The sequence below is a fragment of the Vicugna pacos genome, chromosome 15 (assembly GCF_048564905.1).
Source record: "Vicugna pacos chromosome 15, VicPac4, whole genome shotgun sequence".
Taxonomy (NCBI): Eukaryota; Metazoa; Chordata; class Mammalia; order Artiodactyla; family Camelidae; genus Vicugna; species Vicugna pacos.
Window position 1 is genome coordinate 56330600 of NC_133001.1, and position 20093 is coordinate 56350692.

The 20093-nt window shown below is 49.1% G+C and overlaps 1 long non-coding RNA gene across 1 annotated transcript in view; it reads left to right on the forward strand.

Moving 5' to 3' along the window:
- LOC140685940 (uncharacterized) overlaps positions 1-8540 on the forward strand; it is a 29282-nt gene extending 20742 nt beyond the window's left edge. The window contains exons 3-4 of the long non-coding RNA XR_012059408.1: positions 1642-1802; positions 8324-8540. This is a non-coding gene — a long non-coding RNA (uncharacterized lncRNA). The remainder of the gene's footprint in view (positions 1-1641; positions 1803-8323) is intronic.
- The last annotated feature ends 11553 nt before the right edge of the window (positions 8541-20093 follow it).

Here is a 20093-nt window from a genome sequence, read left to right on the forward strand (position 1 = left end):
GGAAATAGCCATTCTTGCCTTCACGGCCTTTGGAAAGTAATGAAATCAACAGGGGGTGGGGTTGCCTGCTCTGAGCGTCTGGTTCCTGGGCGGAAGGAAGGGACGATAGCATCATCATCTTCGAGTTGTCTGGGTTTGGCACTTACTCAGGGCTCCGCCGAGAACTGGAGAAATGAAGGAATGAGTGAGTAAAAGAAGGGATGGGTGAACAGCAGGGGGGCATTAAGGGTTGTTTGTGTTAACTCTGCAGTGGTGACTGCGCTGGCTCTTTGTACCAGCACTTCTCCATTTGGTTAGAATTTCATTCTTATTTAAATTTCCCTCCGGCTCTCCCTTCCTTCCCCTCCCTCCCTCCCTTCCTTCCCTTCTTCTGCCTCTCCTTTGGGGCAGGATCTCAGTATCAGTGAGCCATTAGCTCACACACGTTGAACCCTTAGCTTCACAGCTCCATTAAGACTTCCTTCCTCTCACCCACTATGCTGACACCCTAAGTTTTACGTAACGTCCCCAAACAGGACCAGTTTACGTTAGGGACAGTGCCTGAGGCCCACAATACTTTCAAGGGTCTATGAAATGTTTTTACATATATATATTTTTGAGTTAGAATAGAAACAGCTACCTTTAGATTGAAGAACATGTTTTAATATACGATAATGACGTATTTATATTTTTATGAACACATAGTAAAATATAATTTTTAATATCATTTTATGGAGAAAACAGCCAATGGACGGGGGGAAACATGCCAGGAGCCCACGAAGTCATCACGAGGCCCTGACCCGAGGCTTCACATCTTTTGATGCAGCCTGTGGTTGACAAGCCTGGCTGGATGTCACAGTTCCCTGGGGATTTTTTTTTAGAAAGCTTAGCCCCACCTCATTCTTAGGGATTCTGAATTAATATGTCTGGGGTGGCTGCCAGGCACTGGATGTTTAAAGCCCCTCAGGATATTTGTGGTCAGGGCTGAGCCAATGGCTCAGGTGCTAGGTGCTTACAGACCCCATTGTGCGTAGTGATCCCCTGGGAGCCTGGCACCTGCGGGCTCTGAGTCAGCTGGCCTGGGGGAGGGACCGGGGCCCTGGGTCTCTAACAAGCTCTCAGGTGATGACGTTGCTGGTTCTACCCGCCCGGTAGCAGGTTCTGGAGCCTGGGCTCTGAGTGGAAGGAACACGCTGTTCTCTGCCTGTGGCTTCTGGAGCCTGGGTGGTGACCATCGCTGCCCTTCACTGAGACCCGCTGCTTGCCGGTCACTACTTCTAATCTCACAGCCGTCTTATGTGGGAGGTGGTATTATCTCTGTTTTACAGATGAAAAAACTGGGGTTCAAAGAAGTTAAGCCTGGAGGCTTACTTTAATGGGTGGTGCTGGGATTCCAACCAGAGCTGAGAGGCGCCCTGTCCGTGGTCCTTCCCTGGCGCCGCGCTGCCTCCAGAACCCTGAGTGGCCTCCCTGATGGGATGCTGACCGCCCGCAACCAAGGGGCCATGGTATTTACGCCCACGGTTTTACATAAAATAGACGTAGCTTCAAAACAAAATAAAAGTCAAAGAATGGAAACTAAAGTACTCAGCTAACCAAATCCTTTTTGGTGTTGCCTAATTCCAGCCTGATATGTACCCTAATGCCCAATTCATTCCCCAGCATTGCAGCGGAGAGCATCATTTCCCTGCTCACATCCTGGCTAAAGTCTCTGACCAATGGCCAAGGCCCACTGCCGTCTGGCTTTACCCGCCGTACAAGCAGCCCTTCATTCACTCCCCCAGCCACTCACTCAGCAATGATTGTCGAGCACCTGCTCTCAGGTAAGGTCCTCTTCTGTGTGCTGGGCCTCCTGCTCTATGGAGGGGCCAGTGGTGTTCGGGTGATCTGCACAACTTATAAATTATTAGTTTATTCCACACGAAATTTAATTTTCTCACCATAAGTTCAGCAGAATAACTAAATTATTCTACTTAAGATTTCCAGAAGGTTTGTGTTCTATTAACGGTGACGATCTAAGTAATGAAAATACAAATGCGGTGTTTTCAAAGTCTACAAAATTTGAATACATCATCGTTAATGTATACATTAAAAAAACTTAAAATCCAAGATATGAAAGTTATTTTTATATATCCCTTCAAAGAATTTTTTTCTTCCAAATTTGTTAAAATTACCTGCACAAAAGCAAAGTCTGGATTCCAATGAATAATTTCAAGGATTAACATGAACATTATTTTAACATAACTGAAATCTTTCATTGCTTTTTGAAGAGTAAATTAAAATCTCATTCTTATTATGGTTTTTAATAGGAGAGAGAAATCTTCACAAGTCTAGCATTCCATACTCATGGGGTTGCCCCTGTAAAGAGTTAGTATCATTTTTTTAAATTGAAGTATACAGTCAGTTACAATGTGTCAATGTCTGGTACACAATACAATGTCCCAGTCATGCGTATATATACATATATTCGGTTTCATATTCTTTTTCATGAAAGATTATTATAAGATATTGAATATAGATCCTTGTGCTGTACAGAAGAGATCTGTATAGATAGAAATTTGTATAGAAAGAAGTAGATAAAAATCTATTTTTATATACAGTGGTTAACTTCTCTGCTGTGTTCCTGAGCTTGGCTTGTGAGCCTACGTGGCCTGGGCCCCCCCAGGCGTCAGAACTTCCCACCCACTCCGCTCGGGCTAATCGGGCCAAACACACGACAGCGTCTTGAACGTGATCTGCTGTTACCTCTGCCTCCAAGGCCCATTTTCTGTCTACTTGCTTCCCCCACACCCTCCCAAACCAGCTCTAGCTTCTTTGCTTCTGTACAAGAAGAACTTTCCGACTTTCCTTGGAACCACCACCCTGCATGGCAGCATCAAGCCAGAACTGTAACAGAAAACATCCCTGGAGAAATGGAGAGGAGTCTTGTTTTGGTACCACTGGTGTCCCTGCCCCCCGGGAGCTCCTGGTCTGGGGCCGTGTTGCTCAAACTTGAGAAACAGAGTGACTCTTTTTAAAGGACAAAAAAGCCTCCAACACCTGGTGTTGTTTTGAACAAGTTCTGTTTGTACAAACACAACTAGGAGTCGACCTTCTGAATTGCTTGTAGTTCCCACATTTCTATAAAATAAAACAATTTTTCGAGTTAGGTGTGAACCAAACTGAAATCCACTAAAGTTCAAGTTCATGTGATGATGCTTTGCTGACGCACATGGGTCCCGGGGCTGGCAGCCGAGCCAGGCCCTGGTGAGTTTGGCCTTGATCCCTGCCCGGCTTGGGGTGACTCAGCCCTCCCACTGGAGGCCTCTATTTGAACTGCTGTGAAGCTTTCACTCACACAGGACTCGGTGATGTCACTCAACCTTTCACTCTGCTCTCCTGCATCACTTGTGTATCAGGTCAGCCTCGGCTCTTCTCCCCAGAGCTCGGCGTGCCGGCCCCGCCGTAGACACAGGGGCGGCGGCACAGGTGCTGAGACAGCCTGGTTATTGGGAGACCTGCCAGGTGACGCAGAAAAGGCAAAGACAGCATCTTCTTTTAAGACGATATCACAATGACAACAGGGAATTTTATCTTTTTCTAAGAAGAGCAGTAGACCGCTGAGACTATGTCCCGGGATCTGAGCCTGTCCAGTGTCAGTCCAGTGACTCGATGGCACGTGCTCCAGGCTGTTCCCATTTCAGGCCTGCTGCTTCCTTGTTATTGGTTCTCTCCATTCTTCTTTTGCTGTGAGGAACGATGGCCCCAGACTTAGGTCCTGAGCACCAATCTTGAGTCACCTGCTTTGTGCCTTTGCCTCCCCCTCCTGTCTCCCTGGAATCCTTCTGTCCCTTTATCCCTGTTGAAATGCTCTCCTTCTTCAGGGAGACCAGCTCAGATTGGACTTCCTCCAGGAAGCCCTCTCTGCTGTCGACTTGGTTCTTTTCCGTCGTGGCACTGACCTTGAACAACCACGTGGGATCCGTGCATCTCCTGCTCTGACTCCGGTCTTCCCTCCATGGGACCCGGCAGTGTCAGCACCCGCCAGGTGCTCAGGGCGCCTTTGGAATTTAGCTGGATTCGCGGGTCTCTCTTCAGCATCTTGGATCATCCACGGGATGAGTGAAACGCTGTTGGGCGAACAGGGTCTCCTAAGCTGAGTTTCATACAACTTTGCAACACCGACGTGGTGAGGACGACCCAGGAAGAGTCTTGAAAAGGGGCACATCTGTCATGAACTGTGTGTGAGTGTGTGTGTGAGTGTGTGTGTGTTTGAGGATGTGCACATTTCACCGCATCCCTGAGGTGAGCGTACCTGTAGGCGGAGGTGAGGACAACAGGAAGACATTCATTCCACCCAGGGAAGTGCCCCCTCTCCAGTTCCCCTCCACATTTCTTCCCTATTTTGTCTCCTCCTTCCCCCGGCGGGATTAGTGGTGAACAAAAAGGGGCAGTGCGAAGCTCTTGAGGAAGTTTTCTTATTGGCAGTGCTTAAAATGAATTGTATGTGGTGATTTACTGGGTGGACTTGCCCTGCCACCATCCTTTGATGTGTGATACCCTAATCACACCCTCAGGGTGTTGCCAGACACAGGGCGTTTCTGAGCATCTCTTAGTCCCAAATGGTGTGATCATATCTCAGACTATTCATAACCCTCCAGGGTTTTGTTTTTGTTTTTTTTTAAACTGGTATAAATCAATCAATTATTTAAGGCAATCGCTTTGATCATTACCAGCTGCCAGTGTGTGGTGGAGAAGCTTAGCTGTTCTCGGGGAGCCCCCTCCCCGCCCAGCGTGTGGCACAGCCCTGCCCTTCAGCGGGGACACCTTATCATCACCCATCCTGCTGTGGCCAGCAGTTCTCAAGTCGGTCACTGGGCACCCCTTGGAACACAGCACCGTGGGCTGCATGGAATTCCCGCAGGTGGCCCTTCATCTGAGCAGCTGCGATGCGGGTGACCCGTGCCCCCTTCAAAGGGCAGCCCAGGTGGAGCTGCTCCTGCCTGCCTGGGAATTCTCGCGGTCTGGTTTCTGAAGCGACACTTAACATTGGTTGGACGAAAGGAGTCTGGGGGTGGCTTGGGATCTGTATAAATTAGCATTTACATCATATTAATGAGGTGCTAATTGCTCTTGCAATCTTTTGAATGCAAATTAATCTAGTCCTGTTTGCATCGTCAGGTACCCAGTGTAATAGCTTCTAGCCTTTCCATTGTTGTCCAAGTGATGATCGGGCGAGCCCGTTAACAAGGAAGGTGTCAGCTCACCACTGCACACTGAGTGCTTTGGAGGGGGATGGGGAGGGCTAAAATGGGAGTTTGGGATTTGTGGATAATAACTACTATATATAAAATAGACGGACAACAAAGTCCTACTGGCACAGGGAACTATATTCAATACCTTGTAATGGCCTGTAATGAAAAAGAATATGAAAAGGAATATATGTGTATATGGGTACGTGAATCACAATGCTGTGCACTGGAAATCAGCACAACATTGTAAATCAACTAGGCTTCAGTTTAAAAACAAAAAGGAAGAAAAAGTTAAATTGACCCCAGGGAGGGGGCGGAAAGATTGTTCCACCATTGTTAGGGTCATTTTAAAGTCACAGTCTCTCCCAAGGAAAGGGGTGTTTGGAAGGTACTGCCGTTACATCCGTGCGTAGGATTCGTGTGGATGGGATCCGCCAGCCGGCCCTGAGCAAGCGGCACCGGGGGTCCCAGGAGGCTGAGCTCGCGAAGCCCGCGGAGGTCTGCTTCCTCGTCTGTCTCCTCTCTGCTTGCCTTTCTTTCTTTCTTTCTTTCTTTCTTTCTTTCTTTCTTTCTTTCTTTCTTTCTTTCTTTCTTTCTTTCTTTCTTTCTTTCTTTCTTTCTTTCTTTCTTTCTTTCTCTCTCTTTCTTTCTTTCTCTCTTTCTCTCTTTCTCTTTCTTTCTTTCTTTCTTTCTTTCTTTCTTTCTTTCTTTCTCTCTCTTTCTTTCTTTCTCTCTTTCTCTTTCTTTCTTTCTTTCTTTCTTTCTTTCTTTCTTTCTTTCTTTCTTTCTTTCTTTCTTTCTTTCTTTCTTTCTTTCTTTCTTTCTTTCTTCTTTCTTTCTTCCTTCCTTCCTTCCTTCCTTCCTTCCTTCCTTCCTTCCTTCCTTCCTTCCTTCTTTTCTCTCTCTCTCCCTCCCTTCCTCCCTCTCTCCCTTCCTTCCTTCCTTTCTCTCTTTCTTTCTCTATTTCTCTCCTTCTCTCTTTCTCTTTTCTTTGTATATACATATTTTTGTTGAAGTATAGTCACTTTACGATGCTGTGTCAATTTCTGCTGTGTGACATACTGAGCGGTTGGAGGGACTGGGCCACTCTGGCACCAGAGGAAAAACTAAGACTAGGTGCCCTTTTACACTTAGCAGAAAGTCCTCCCATGTTTTGAACCCAGCAGAAATTAAATAGAAATTCTACAAAAAAAAAACAAAAACAAACAAAAACAAACTGTGACTCCATATAGCCCCACATTGTCCGGTCTGGGTTCACCCACCGTCGGCCCTCAGGGAGGTGTTGGGGATAAGGGGGCTCGGCCCACCGTCATGGTGGTGGGGCCACGGGAGCCACGCCAGGCCAGAAACTGCTGTCTCAGAAACCACAGACTCAAACAAAGACTGCCTGTCTTCATTTACAAAGTGTGTGATGTTTTGTTCAGGATGGACTTTGACTTTCATTTTTATGTTTGAAATGATTGCATTAAGAACATTTGTCTTGATGATGAAGAGGGGGGATCTTCGCTGCACAGCGCCTCCCTTTCCGCCCCTCCTCCTGCTCGGAGCTGAACGGGCCACGGTGCTGAGCTGCTGGCAGGGATGACAGCCCTGGTTTAGACGGGGTATCGCATGGGGAGTTTGGGATTCCAGGTCTTTCCTGGGCTTCTCACCTTCTTATACATTTGGGGAAAGTCTCAGCGTCTCTGTTATCTTGGAAAGTGAGGGGCAGGTCATCTGGCTGTGTGTTTATAGAGGGGGCTATTTTAAATCTCCTTAGACAGAGGTGAGGTTTTATAAACAGTAAAAATAATTCTCCAGATAAAACTGGCGTCACCTGAGAACACGTGATGTTGGAAGTGCACTTTGGGTTCGGGTAGCGTCTGGGCTTGAACTTGGCGCTTCCAGCTTTTAGCTTAGTTATTCAAGATCGTTGAGCCTGTTTTCTCATCAGTAAATGAAAATAGTGCCTATTTATAGGGTTATTACAAGGAGCCAGTACAACAATCTGGGCAAAGAGTCTGGCATCCTCTAGACTCCGCAAGTTTCTGGTTCCCCTGTTCATCTGAAACCAGACCTGTGTTCAGAACTGAATTCTTAATTCACGCCCCAGCAAACGGACGTTTGGTCTTTTATTGATTCCATCACCCAGTCAGTGGATTCTAGCTGTTGGAGGTCACTGTGCTTCCCGGGCCCCGGGCCCCGAGACTCCCGTGTGGTCTCGCGCTCTGGCAGGCCCCCCACGCAGGCCCCCCACGCAGGCCCCCCTCTGTTAATCCTGGGCGAATTCGGGGCTCCTTAGGGGTGCAGGGGCGGCCCCTGCTTTTGTCCCCGGGGGGTCTCCCTTCATCCTCCTTTCCTGCTCTAGCTGTTTTTGGGAGACCTTTGCACGTCACAGAGCCCCATCCGGGCTTCACGATGGCTCTGGGAGGCACCCCGCCGCTGTGGGGGAGGCGCACCCCGCGAGGCAGGCCCGGCACCACGGGAGGCGGTCCTGCTGTGTCCAAGTCACCCTGTGTTCCCTGCAGGCATGGGGGGGGCAGGGAGGCTGCTTTCCAGGTTTCGGACTGTGGGGACTTTACAGCTCAGTCCTGTCTTGTGGGACTTCCCTTGGTGGCAGATACCACAATCTAGTGGCCCCAACCCCATGTCCAATCCCCTTTAGGTTTGCTTCCTTGCAGCGGGGAGTGGCCACCTGCTCTAGTGCCGCCCGAAGGGACGAAAGGAAGCAGGGTTTGTTTAGAGTTCCTGAACACTTCTGCTGTGGGTTGACTTCCCTTTTCTTTCTGATGGAACAAACGCAGATGTGATAGGTGGGGCAGTTCTCACCAAGCGGAGACCAGGAGGGAGAGGCCGCAGCTGTCTCAGAACGGGGCTGCTGAGCCAGAAAAATGAGCCCCTGATTTGCTTAAGCCGCTGTGGGTAGGTTTTCTGTCACTTTCAGCCAAAAGCTTTCCCCTCTGGTACACCACCGCCTCCTGGGATGCAGGGTGCCCCAAGAGCCCCTGGAGGAGAAACCTGAGACCGGGCCTGTCTGGCACTGCGATGGTCACCCCGTGATCTGATGCCGCAGCTTCCCGGTCTTCTGCAGACCTGAGATGAGTCACCTGGAGGCCCTTTGGTTTTTCATGCAGATGGAGCCCTGGAGGGTCCTCCCCACAGTTCCGCCAGACCTGACCCGACTTCTCAGTCACAACCGCAGACTTTGCTTGGGCTCCAGCTGGGCCCTCCGTTCTGGAAATGCATCGTGAACTCTCAGTTAGGAAAACACATGGTTTCCGCAGAGTAAATACCTGGTAGGTTTCACGGACGCCACCATCAAATGCCAAAATAAGGCCTTGTTCTAAGAAATTCTTAAAAACCTACCCTTGTCCACTTAAAATTGGTTGATGGGAGGGCAAATGGTAACCTTTGTGAAATTGGAGGGAGAAAGCGTTGCAGAGATGGAAGGAGTCACGAGCTGTGATTTTTTAAGGACGGGCCTGAGCATGTCGCAGGGAGGGATGTCACGTCCTGTCTACTTTCCAGCCCTGCTGAGGTGTGGTGATGCAGACGGTGAGGTTGGGGCCCCCAGGCTGCCCATGCCGTGCCCCTCCCTCTTTGATTCTGCGGCACCACCTAGCCCTGGGGTCCCTCTGGCCTCCCTCGTCCCTCCTTCCAGCTGGGCCCTGCCCATAGCCAGCTGTTGGCAACTGAGCTGATCACTGAAGTGGCCATAGGGGAACGGACAGCTGACCAGGACTCACTTCCCCAGAGATCACTGTAAGTTTTACCTCCACGGCATGCGTAGAATTTCCAGGTACCGGGATAGACTCGGCTAAGGGGCTGTGGGGCTGTGGGGCTGCTGAGCACTGGTGAGGGGTAGAAGAATGGCACTTTTTATCAGATGGTAACATGCAACAGCCCTCCCCAAAGTTCTGGTATATATAAGGGTGACATATGTTTATGTAGAATAGCTCCTGATGAATCTGCTTTTTAAAGAGCTCCAGACAAAACCAGTCTTCTGTAGGTTGCGGCAACTGTGGGGATGCTAATTTTGCAGAGAGCCATACACTGACTGACAGGAGGCAAAACAACCATGGGGTAGCAGGCCACTGGCTCAGAGACCGAAACTGGCAATGAACAGGATACGATGTGGGTGCTGGGGGGCTGAGGGTTCTTGAAACAGATACCATGAAAACAAGCTTGGGAAGGGATTCCAACCAGAGGTCACGTGGCTTGAGCAAGGGTTCCAGGGGCCTTGGAAGCACAGAGCCCCAGGAAGCTGACCTGGCTGCACTCTCGAGGGGAGAGACTGGTTGGAAGGATGCTGGGAAGGAGATGCTGCCTGAGTGGACGCAGCAGCACTGGTACAGCTCAGGCACGAAGAACCACGATGCCGTGACCTCCAGAGTGCTCCAAAACACCCATAAAAATCCCCTTAAATCCAACCGACACCATACTGGTCTAGGAGAAGGGGCAGGTCAAGAGGAGGAAGCCAGTCTATGGATTTTTCAGTGTCGTCATTATCCTTGCAGTTTGCCTGCCTTTGAGAAATTTGCTACTTAAAGTTCCCAACGAGGCTCAAGGGACTGCACCATCGGGGGTGGGGGCTTTTCGCTCTGCTTGTCTCCAGATGAAGCCTGATGCTTTGCACATGGTGACCGCCCAGGAGTATTTGCTGACAGGGGAAAAGTCCACCCTGGTGGACTGGAATGAGGCAAGGTTGGGGTCCAAGGGAAGACAGCCCCTGCTCCCCCTTCAGCAGTGCTGGAGGCACCGGCTTCTGGTTGCGAAATATTGTGCTGTTGAAGTCTTTCTGCCCCCAGTAGAGTCAACTCTCTTGTGTCAGACTGGTGAGAGACAAGGCATTTCACTCCCTGGGTCAGACCTGAGCCTCTGGGGCCCCTGCCCCTGCCCAGTGATTATAGCAACAGAAGAGGGATGGTTGGAGCTCATTTTCTCAGGGTTTTCCATGAACTGTCTTGGTTGGGAACATTTGGACACCATTCCAAGTGTGGTTTTGAATAAACTGCAATTTTTACTTGATCTACGTTTTAAAATGAGCCCCATTTGTCGAGCTCATTTGTAAACTCAGATGGATCTTTCCCTGCCCGTGGCCCGCCTCCGAACAAGCTTCCGTCGCAGCAGCAAAACCCTGGATTCCCTCTTCTGTCCTTTTTACGTGGCTCCTCCCCGCCGATAAGATGGGGGCACCTTCTTGCCACCTGCAGCTTTCGTAGCACCTGGCACACTGCCAACGCTCAGAGGCGTTTTGTTGGCAGTGACTCCCATGCTGAAGAGTCCTTTAAAGTGTATCTTTCATAGATGGTGTGAGGCAGATGCCTCAATTACCCAGCTACTGCCAACCAAGAAATTGACCTTGACTTCAACTGTCTCTGTGTTTAGGGCAAGAAAAATTTTTTTTGAAGCATGTAAATAACCACCCTCTGCTTCTCTGTTGGCCAAATAAACAGGTCATCGGTCTGTCCAGGTACAGTGTAGCCTGTGGGCGCTACCGGGTGAAGCCTTCACAAAATAAGACGTGCGTATAATATCGGTCACCTTGGCTGCCCCCTCTCCACGTGTCTGCATGTGTGCGCACGCGTGTGTGTGTTGTGTGCAGACCGAGAGCCGGCACGCATGTGGCAAGACATGATGTGGCCACCCTCAGCCAGGCTAGTTCCCACGCTTCTTGCCACGCTGGGTTGCAGATGTTTTCAGAAGAAGTAGGATTATGTACGGAGGTTTATAAAATCCTGGAAGCCTGCTATGGAAAGAGAAAAGAGAAGCTCATATTTTTATTTAGCAAAGTCTTGGAGTAATTAAAATATTTTTAACATGATAGAAAGTTGAGTCAGAGTGTGAATTTAACAACATCAAATCAATTAGCACTTAGGGACTACCTTCTCTGATGGGTGAAAAGATGAACCAGGAATGGTATCTGCTCTCAGAAAGCTGATAATTGGTTAAAGAAAAAGATACAGGTAGACACAGATGTATAGACAGGTAAACAGAGGGGAAGACAGATACAGTGTACATTTAACTGAGTGTCTACTGTGCGCCAGGCTCTGCTGCCTTCACCACAGCATCGCAGTGAGTCTTCATGACTCCCCTGTGCGGCAGGTAATATTATTGCTGCTTTTTCACGTCTGAGTAACCGAGGCACAGAAAGATGACAACAGGTGTTGAGGTACACACAGCCCGTGAGCAGGAAAGCCAGAATCCAAGGCAGACTGGAGGACCATGAAGTCAGTGGTTCTCCCAGGTGCCAGGTGGGCACTGCATCCTCTGCATTTCCGCTGTGGGCTTGCTCATCCGTGCGGTCAGTCTAGGAGGACGCACTCAGCCATTTGACGGAGTTGGAGAGGTGTCGGTCCTCGGGGGAATTTGGGGGCCATTTGGAGCCTCTGTCTTGCTAGGGAATGAGGAAGCTGACTTTCTGGGTGTGCTGCCTGTGCAGGGCCGGGGGGGGGGGGGGTTGCCTGGGAAGCGGGTGAGGGCAGACAGGCCCCTCCTCCCTGGGGCAGCCCTGGGAGGAGGTCCCGGCACTTGGAGGCAGAACCAGGCACAGGCTGCCCGAGCGCCCAGTCTAGTTACTGAATGTGACCATGTCTTGGCAGGGCAAGGGATTCTAGAGGATGTTAGGAAAAAGCTGAAGCACAGGTTAGAACCAACTTTGATCAGAGTACTGAAGGTTAAAACCTGGCCCGGGTTAAGGAGCGGTTCAGACTTTGGAAACAAGCATGTGACGTAATGAAAGGTTACAGATTGATTAGTTTTCAATTAGAATAACATTTTTGGAGTCAGGATACAGGTTCTCTGGCAACAGATGTGTCAGAGAGGGTAACAATAAAAAACTAAGGTCAGAAGGGAATTAAGTCCAGCTGATGGCTTGTTTCAGATAAGTGAAAACACTAAAATATATATGAAAAGAAGGCAGCTAGAAATCCTTTCCCTCTGTAGTCACGCATTGCTTGCATTCATGGGCTAAATAATTCATGCTGTGATTTTGAGGGTCTTGATGTGAGCCCCCCTTGAGAATGTTAGGACTTTGCTCCGTCGCTTGGTATATTGATGATATCAGATTTCCTCCATCCAGAAGACAGAGTCATTGTTACGCACAGGTCGTACCACATAAGAAAAGTTGTTGCCATGGAGGTGATTACAGATGCCTGAAGACAAGATGACAGTTAAAAGAGGCCAGCTGAATGTGGGGCACAGCCCAGTGTGATGTACAGATGCCTGAGCAATTGCAGATGTGGGTCACGGAAACCGGAAGCTCACTTGTCCACTCAGCTGAGGGACTTTCCGCTCTGGGGGAATAGTAGCACCTTTGCAACTGCCTGGTAAAGCTGACCTTTAAAAACGATGTGTACACTCCAGCCGGGCCACAGAAACTGATGCAGGAGGGCTGCTGGGCAAAAATGGGGCAGCCCCCACTTACTACTTAATTTCTGAAAGCTGGGAAGTTTCCACAAAGAGGAATGTACAGGAGAAAGTGCATTTATTAATTCATTCAGCAAAGCACTGTTGAGAATTAATTAAAATAAATAATAAATAAATAAATAAATAAATTTTTGTCTTGCAAAATTCTTTTTTTTTAATTGAAGTACAGTCAGCTACAGTGTGTCAATCTCTGGTGCACAGCACAATGTCCCAGTCACGCATATACGTACGTACATTCGTTTTCATTGGAGAATTTAATTTGTGCCTGGTTCCTGGTAAGATGTTGACGCCTCCCGGAGGCCCAGGCTTGGTCCTCTGCTGGTTTGTGGGGAATGATAACTAGACACACTATGATGTGCACAGGGCAGTGCAAATGGCAGGCACACCGAGGCTGCCGTTAGAACCAGAGGGCGCCCTGCAGACGCTGTTGAGCTGAGGTGTGCAGACCGGACAGGTGACTGGAGGCGGAGCAGAGGGGCTCCCCCTGGCACATGCAGTGTCCCTGACTCGGGCAAATTCTGCTCAGTCTCTTGCCTTTCTGAGATTTTCTATTTCGCTTGGGCTCCATACCATAGAATTTGGGATCCAAATATTCTCATAAATTCTAGTCTTGCCTCCTCAATTACTTTCACTCCTCCATAGGGTGCAGGGAGTGAGACTGGGCACAGAGAGCGCTCAGTGGTGGAGCAATTGGAAATGTGTGGCTCTTTGCTTTTAAATATGAAAAGCAGCTCCATCAATACCACACTCTGATGGGGACTAGTTATCAAACGCTGTAAAATTCAGTTGTTAAAGGTTTCTGGACAAGATGGCATTCATCTGCAATAATTCAGGGAGCAAGCAGTCAGAACTTTAGACTGTTTGAAAGGGTTACTGTAACACAACTGAGATGGAAATGTTGCCTTTCGAGTCTCTAGGGAGCTGAGATACTGAATATTTAACCATTACTTACTTCCTGTAACAATTATTTGTAAATGAGTGCTTCGGATGTGTTGAAACAATGTCTTCTCTGATGCGTTTGACACTTCCCCCCAAATACTATTTATAAATTTAAATTGCCGTGTGAGAGAAGAATGGGGTTGCTGGGCAAAGTTAAACCTCAGCCCAGCATGAATGATTTCAAATCGGTGTATTCTGGGTTAATGAAATTTTACCTTAGTTCACAGTGATAGGTTTTGCTTTGTCAAAAATGTGAAACATGCTTGGGGGAGGGGAAGTGGTGGAGGCAACATTTTGGAGGATTGATGGGGACAGTCCACGGAAAACAGATCTCAGGGACGTTTTATTTCCTTCACAGGGTGCAGCACAGAGCACATGTGTAAACCTGGGAAGCTTGGAGCACCTGAGCTCCCAGCTGCCTGCTTCTTGTTCGGTGCCTCCAGCTAAGGAGCAGCAGAGTCAGAGCCTGGCCTCAGGGGGAACGCAGGACTTTCTCCAGACCCTTCAGCAGATGTGCTGAGCCCAGAAGGGCTAACTGCCCGCTATTGCGGGGTGCGCTGTGCGGGCTGCCCAGAAGCCAGCGGTCCTGGCTCACAGCATGGCACTGGCCGTACTGGGGAGAAGAGAAATGGCTCTCTTCCCTGCCGTAAGCATCTCAACGATGCTTCCCTCACTAACCGGATTAAGCGTCACCACTAGAAGCATCATCACGAGCTGAGCATCATCCAGGCAGAGATGTAGTTGCTGGCAACAATTCTCTTCTTTAGATTTGCTCTGACTGTGGGTCAAGAGGTCTTAGATCCATTTTTTTGGGGGGGGGGGTGAGGGTGGGGTGAAGGGATTAAAGATCCAGGAGTAAAAAAGGTACTAGTGAATAGAAGAAAATGTTGCAAAACAACCTCCTCTCCTTTTTAAGAAAATCATGGTCACATTGACTTCAGATTTTTAGGGTGATTTTATTTTGGGGGGGGTTTGGGCTGGAATAAAACTTGTCTCAGATGACCTGACCTTGAAGTGACAGACAAGGGCAGTACGATGGAATCAGCCGTTTTGTGCCAATATTTTTTCCTAAGGAGGCTTTGAAGTTGCCAGCGCACATGCTCCGTATCCCATTGTCACCTCTTTCAACATCACTTGCTTGGGATAGAGATTATTTCTGTGACACAGAAACACTTGGACATGTGAGGCAAGGCTTCACTTTTACGGCTGAGTTTTAAAGGGGAGAAACGCTGATGCGCACCCGCTGATAGTCACCTTGGGGTCATCTAGTCGCATCTCTAGCTTGCGCACCTCTTGCTAAATGTCTTCCTGTTTGCAGAAGCACGCGAGGGTGGCGAAAGAATTTCACAAGAGCCCTGGCCCATTTCTCTTATAGTTCTTCCCATATTTTATTGTCTGCTTTTACTGATAAGAAATGCCTGTGTAATTTGGGTTGCAGCTACATCAGGGAACAGTCAAAGAACTAAGTCCAGAGGGACCTTCTTTTTTAAAAATGTATTTTTTGGCCTTTGTAATCTAGGTACACTTTGTCCTCTTCACCTGAAGGTCTAACTCACAGAGACACCATTCAGAGCCAGGGGACCATGCCTGCTCATTTGCAGGACTGGTTAACACCTTACCTGCCTGCTCTCAAGAATGTCCTGCTGTGGACAATATATACCATATAAGTACCACACTAAGAGTGTACACTCTGCTGCAGCTCTGGCATATCCTGCAACACTTCAAGTTTCCTGGTTTCTGCGTAATGCTTTTGCTCTGCATTTTCAAAGATGCAGCTTTCCAGCCGGTCCTGTGTGGGAAAACAACCCTTTTAATGTCAGAGTCATTCATGGTAGACTGACCAGTTTTTCTGTGGACCCCTGGCCCCTTTAGAAACAAACAAACAAACAAAAAATGTCAAAATGTACCCGGCGCTCAGTTTTCAACCGCACATGCAGAGTAGGGAAGTGCGCTATCCCAATTTCTCACCCCCCGGGTGCATGTGCCATGGGGATAACGGTGGTCTTCATGGCGATACTCAGAGGGCGCTTGAAACGGCCGGGCGTTGGGGGCGCTTGGACAGCCTGCCTGCCCGGGGCTGCCTGGGGCGCTTCCCTCCCCAGGAACGTTACTGCGTCGCCCTGATGCTCGGCGGAGCTTGTTACTCTACCCTGCCATCAGTTGCAGTTTTACAATGTAATTTCCCCAGATTCCTTGAGGAATGTTGCATCACCAAGGTCCCCTCTTGCAGTGCCCGGGGGAGCTGTTCTGTCTCTATTTTTCCCCTGCGCTTTTTATTGCTCGGCAGTTAATGAACTTCTCTTGGCTGTTTCCACTGCCAGTGTTGAGAGTCCGCCGGTGAAGGTTGGTTGGCTTTCTTGGCACTCAACTGGACTGTTCAGTGGCAATTATGGGTCTTAATCACCATGAGAAATTGGAGGGAAAGGTGAAACTTTCAAAAGTCTGTCAAGGCAGCAGCAGGAACTGAGTCTGGCAGAAATAGAGGGGAGGGAACGAAGGGCCATTCTCATCTCTGAAGGCAGAATGTGGCACTCGGGGCAAGGTCCTATGGAAACAGAGCCAAAAGGAAAAAAAAAGAGATGCCACACTGATTTCTCCGTTTGCTGGTGTTGTTATGTAACACCGTTGGCATTGGATCCGTTCTCTCCGGGGTTAATACATCGTTAATGGAATGCCTGACTTTAGACCAGGCAGTGTGCTGACTTTATTGCAGAGACTTGCTGTTAAGCATGAATAATTCTGGACTTCAGGGAATTCTGAGATTAGTGGAATGACCACCAGTAAAAGGACTCTTAGGGAGATAGACCTGGGGGGAGTCCGGAAGCTGACGGTTCAGCAGGGAACCAGCTGGATCCGATGAGGAGAGACAGAAGTCCCCTTCCCTGGATGACAAGTCTCGGGAACCAGAAAGAGTTCCGAGTGGCCAAAGGGAAGTTCTGATGGGGAGGGAGAGGAGGTCAGAGAAGGACGATGAATTCAGTTTTAGATGGGTCTGAAGAGTTTGCGGTGCCCGTCAGAACAACGAGAGATACAGGGTGATGTCCACCAGAGCTTTGCATTTACAGGGCGGACCTCTAGGACGAGACAAGCCTGGGATACAGACTAGGGGGTTACCAGCTTACAGACTATGATGAGGCCATCGGTGTGGATGAGCTCACTTTGTAAGAAAACAATAACTAATAACAACCAAGCTTTGTGGGCACTCCCTCTGTGCCCAGAGCCCGGGGAAGCCCCAGCCCACGCCATCTTCAGTAGAATCCTGTAACATGCTATTTTTAACCATCGCTGTTTACGGAGGAGGAACTTGAGGCAGAGGGCAGTTAAGTAGCTTGCCCAAGGCTGCACAGCGCAGTGGGAGGCTGGGGGCAGGGCTGGAGTTTGGGGCGTTTGGAGGAGAGTAGGAGGGAAGGGGTGTTGTCCAGGAGGCTGAGAAGGAAGTGCGGGGACCAGAGCAGCGTGTTGTGCAAACCGGAGGGGCAGGGCCACTCTCTCACAGCCCGGCTGTTTCCCGGGTTCCTGATCTGAGGGCCGCCCCCACTAACTGCTCAGTGTTGACAACCTCCTTGCAGACACAATGGCCATTGCTCAAAATACCCCTTCTGTTAAGAAAACACAGGGTGTGTGCTGCCGGCAGGCTGTGAGACTCGCTCCTTCAGACCTCCAGGAAAGGGAGGAAAGCTCTTTACCTGGCTTTGGGAGCTTCTGAGGCTCCCAAGAGCCCAGCCCAAATTTGCCAGCCTGGCAAGTGAAATCCCACTCACCCTGGGAGGCTTATTGCAGATGGCAGCTCCTCCAGGAAGTCCTCCAGGCTCTCCCAGTCAAAAGGGGCTCCTCTGGCCTCCACACTCCCCCGGTGCTTTGTGCGAGCAAATAACTTATCACAAATTCTTTTCTTCCATTATTTGCGTCCCTGTCTTAACGTCTGCAAGTTCAGAAACTATACTGTATTTATTCGTATGCCTTGCATGTAGTAGGTGCTTAGTAAATGATTGTATTAGTAGGTGCTCAATTAACAGATTTGAATGAAAGGAGCAAGGTCCTAGTGACTTTCTTCCTCAACTTTCCCTTTTCTAGCTGATTCTGCGACCAGGCTTTCCCTGCAGACTCTCCTGCTGCTATTTTCCTTCTCTCTCTCTGTCCCTAGTGTTTTTTGTTTCCTCATTCATGCCTTCGTCGGCCTGACATATATCAGAATTAGCTGCGTCTCTGTGTGTCGGGGGCCCCTCTAGACTCTAAGTTCTTGAGGGCTGGGTTCTTTTTCTCTGCAAAGTGCCAAGTCAGAGACAGCTTCAATCTTCTCTTGCCCATCTCCCCGGCCCAAGCCCTGCTCCCCAGGCCAATCAGCTGCACCCTTTCCTCCTATCCTAATGTGGGGAGCAGGTGGCCCAGCCTTGCTCTGTGTCCCCTCTGTGCTTCATCTTGGTCTTCCCAGACCCAGGCTCACACATGATGGGATGATGATATGGGCTCCAGCTTTGATCAAAGCCGGAAACTGCAGCTGAGACCTAAATTGGCTGATAAAGGAGCAAAGATTTACTTCCGCCAGTCTGTAAACGTGCGGTGCCAAGAGCCTTGGCCACAGCTCCAAGCCAGAACCTCGGAGCTCTTCCTCAAAGAGGGACACACCATGGGGGGGTGGCAAACAGGTGCGTGGTGGGGGTAGGAGGGTGGCTCAGGGCTCCCGGTGCCTGAGAGGCAAGCAGTTGCATTTGTCATGTTGATTTTCTGCCACGTTCCTCCCACTCCCTCGCTGAGGACTGGAGGACGAGGTGGGAGAGAAGCAGAAGAGAAACAGCAAAGGAGCAATCTTGCGCGATCCTGTTCCTTTATCTCCAATGTCAACATTACGAGTAAGCTCACTGGGGTAATACTTTCAGTGGAAATGCGTAGTTCCACTGGACACAGTGCAAGAATTTTTTGCTCATGGAATTTTCACTCAACAATAGGGGGAAAAATTGTTTTCACATAGGCGGTTTTGGCTCCAAAGATGGATTTGACAAGTGTTTCCCCAAATGCCACCAGGACTGAAGTATGCAGCTGCCATGGAAATTTCAGAACTCTCAAAAGAACCCCAAATGCATTTAAAAAAAAATCACGGAATCACATATTTAAACTGCGCTTTCTATTGTGAACAACATTTGAGCATGAGGATGAGGGAGACCTCAGAGATCTCGTCCGAGGAACCTTAAACGTTTGATTCACCGCTGGAATTTTCAGCACTTTCATTTAGCATCATGGCGAAGTGAGAGCCGTCTGTCTGGCCAGTTTCACATCCTATTCGTTGTCAGTTTTACTTTCTGAGCCTGACATCGATGTTTGGGTTTTCAGAACAGAAAGATGATCTTGAATAGGAACCTCGTGTATCTTTGTAACATTTTTAATGAAGTCTCACTGCTGGTCTTTGCAGCCCGTGTCAAAAGCCGCCCGACGTGTCTCTCCCTGGATCTGATGTGATTTCTGGTCAGTTTAAGGCAGGTGAGCTGCAGCACGCCACCGAAATCAAAGGAAGGCCATGTCTTCTACTCTGCGTCACAGTGTTATCAACTCAGCCTGGTGACGCCTGTCCCCGCAATGACGCTGGATGCCACTGGTTGACCCCTAGAAGAAGAGAATGATGTGACCCCTTCTTACGCTCATGCTGGGTGGGGACTTCCACGGGGCCTTGAAATTCTGTCAGAAATGACTCAGCTTTCTCATGGTTTTATTTTTCAAGCTTTTCCCCCCGCTCTGCCTTGATCTTGGTTTTTTCTCTCTCAGTTCCTTCTGGTTAATCTTATTTTCTTCCAAGCGTAAAACTGCGCTGCTCCTTTTGAAATTAGTTTACATGCTGAGGAAGCTTTTTAGGTGACTTTCTGCTATGATGACCTCCAGCCGGGAAAGATCTGCTGGATGCTTGGAGTCTGTTCTGAGATGAATTGGCAATTCAGTTCACACACATGAAAGACATATATAAAAGGCTCCCCAAATATTCCCACTGACTGATTAGCACGGCTTATTGGAGGGATCTTGGGCATCCTTGTAAGGACAGAAGCAAGACACGGGCGATGTCTGTGCGCCACCCCAGGCAGGTAGGTAGTTGGATTGAGAAGCAGAGCGAGAGCAACTTTTTATTATAAAAGGACTTTTCTGTCTTGATTTTCCGTGTTGCCTCGATGTCCCCTTTTTTTCTGATCTCCCGAACTGGCGTTGCTACTGCGATCTCTACTGAGCAGAGAGGCACAAATCAGATTCAGCTTTCTTTTGACGATTCAAGTCGGGTTGGGAAGATCACTGTGGTTAAGTTGGAGAAGCGGCAGAATCTGTAGAAGTGTTTGATTCTCGAGGCTCAGGAAGTACTTTCGCTGGGTACCGGGAGACCTGGAGAGCGGGGCGACGATTTTGGATCTAACTTCATCCAGGCTGGGTGTGCTGGGAAGTGCCCTGCTCTGTAGTCTCCTGAGGAACATTCAAACAGACGTCACTGGTGACTGGTTGCTGCCTTGATGGCTTTGTCTGGCGTATTGAATAAGCGTGGAAATCCGCGATGAATGGGAAGGC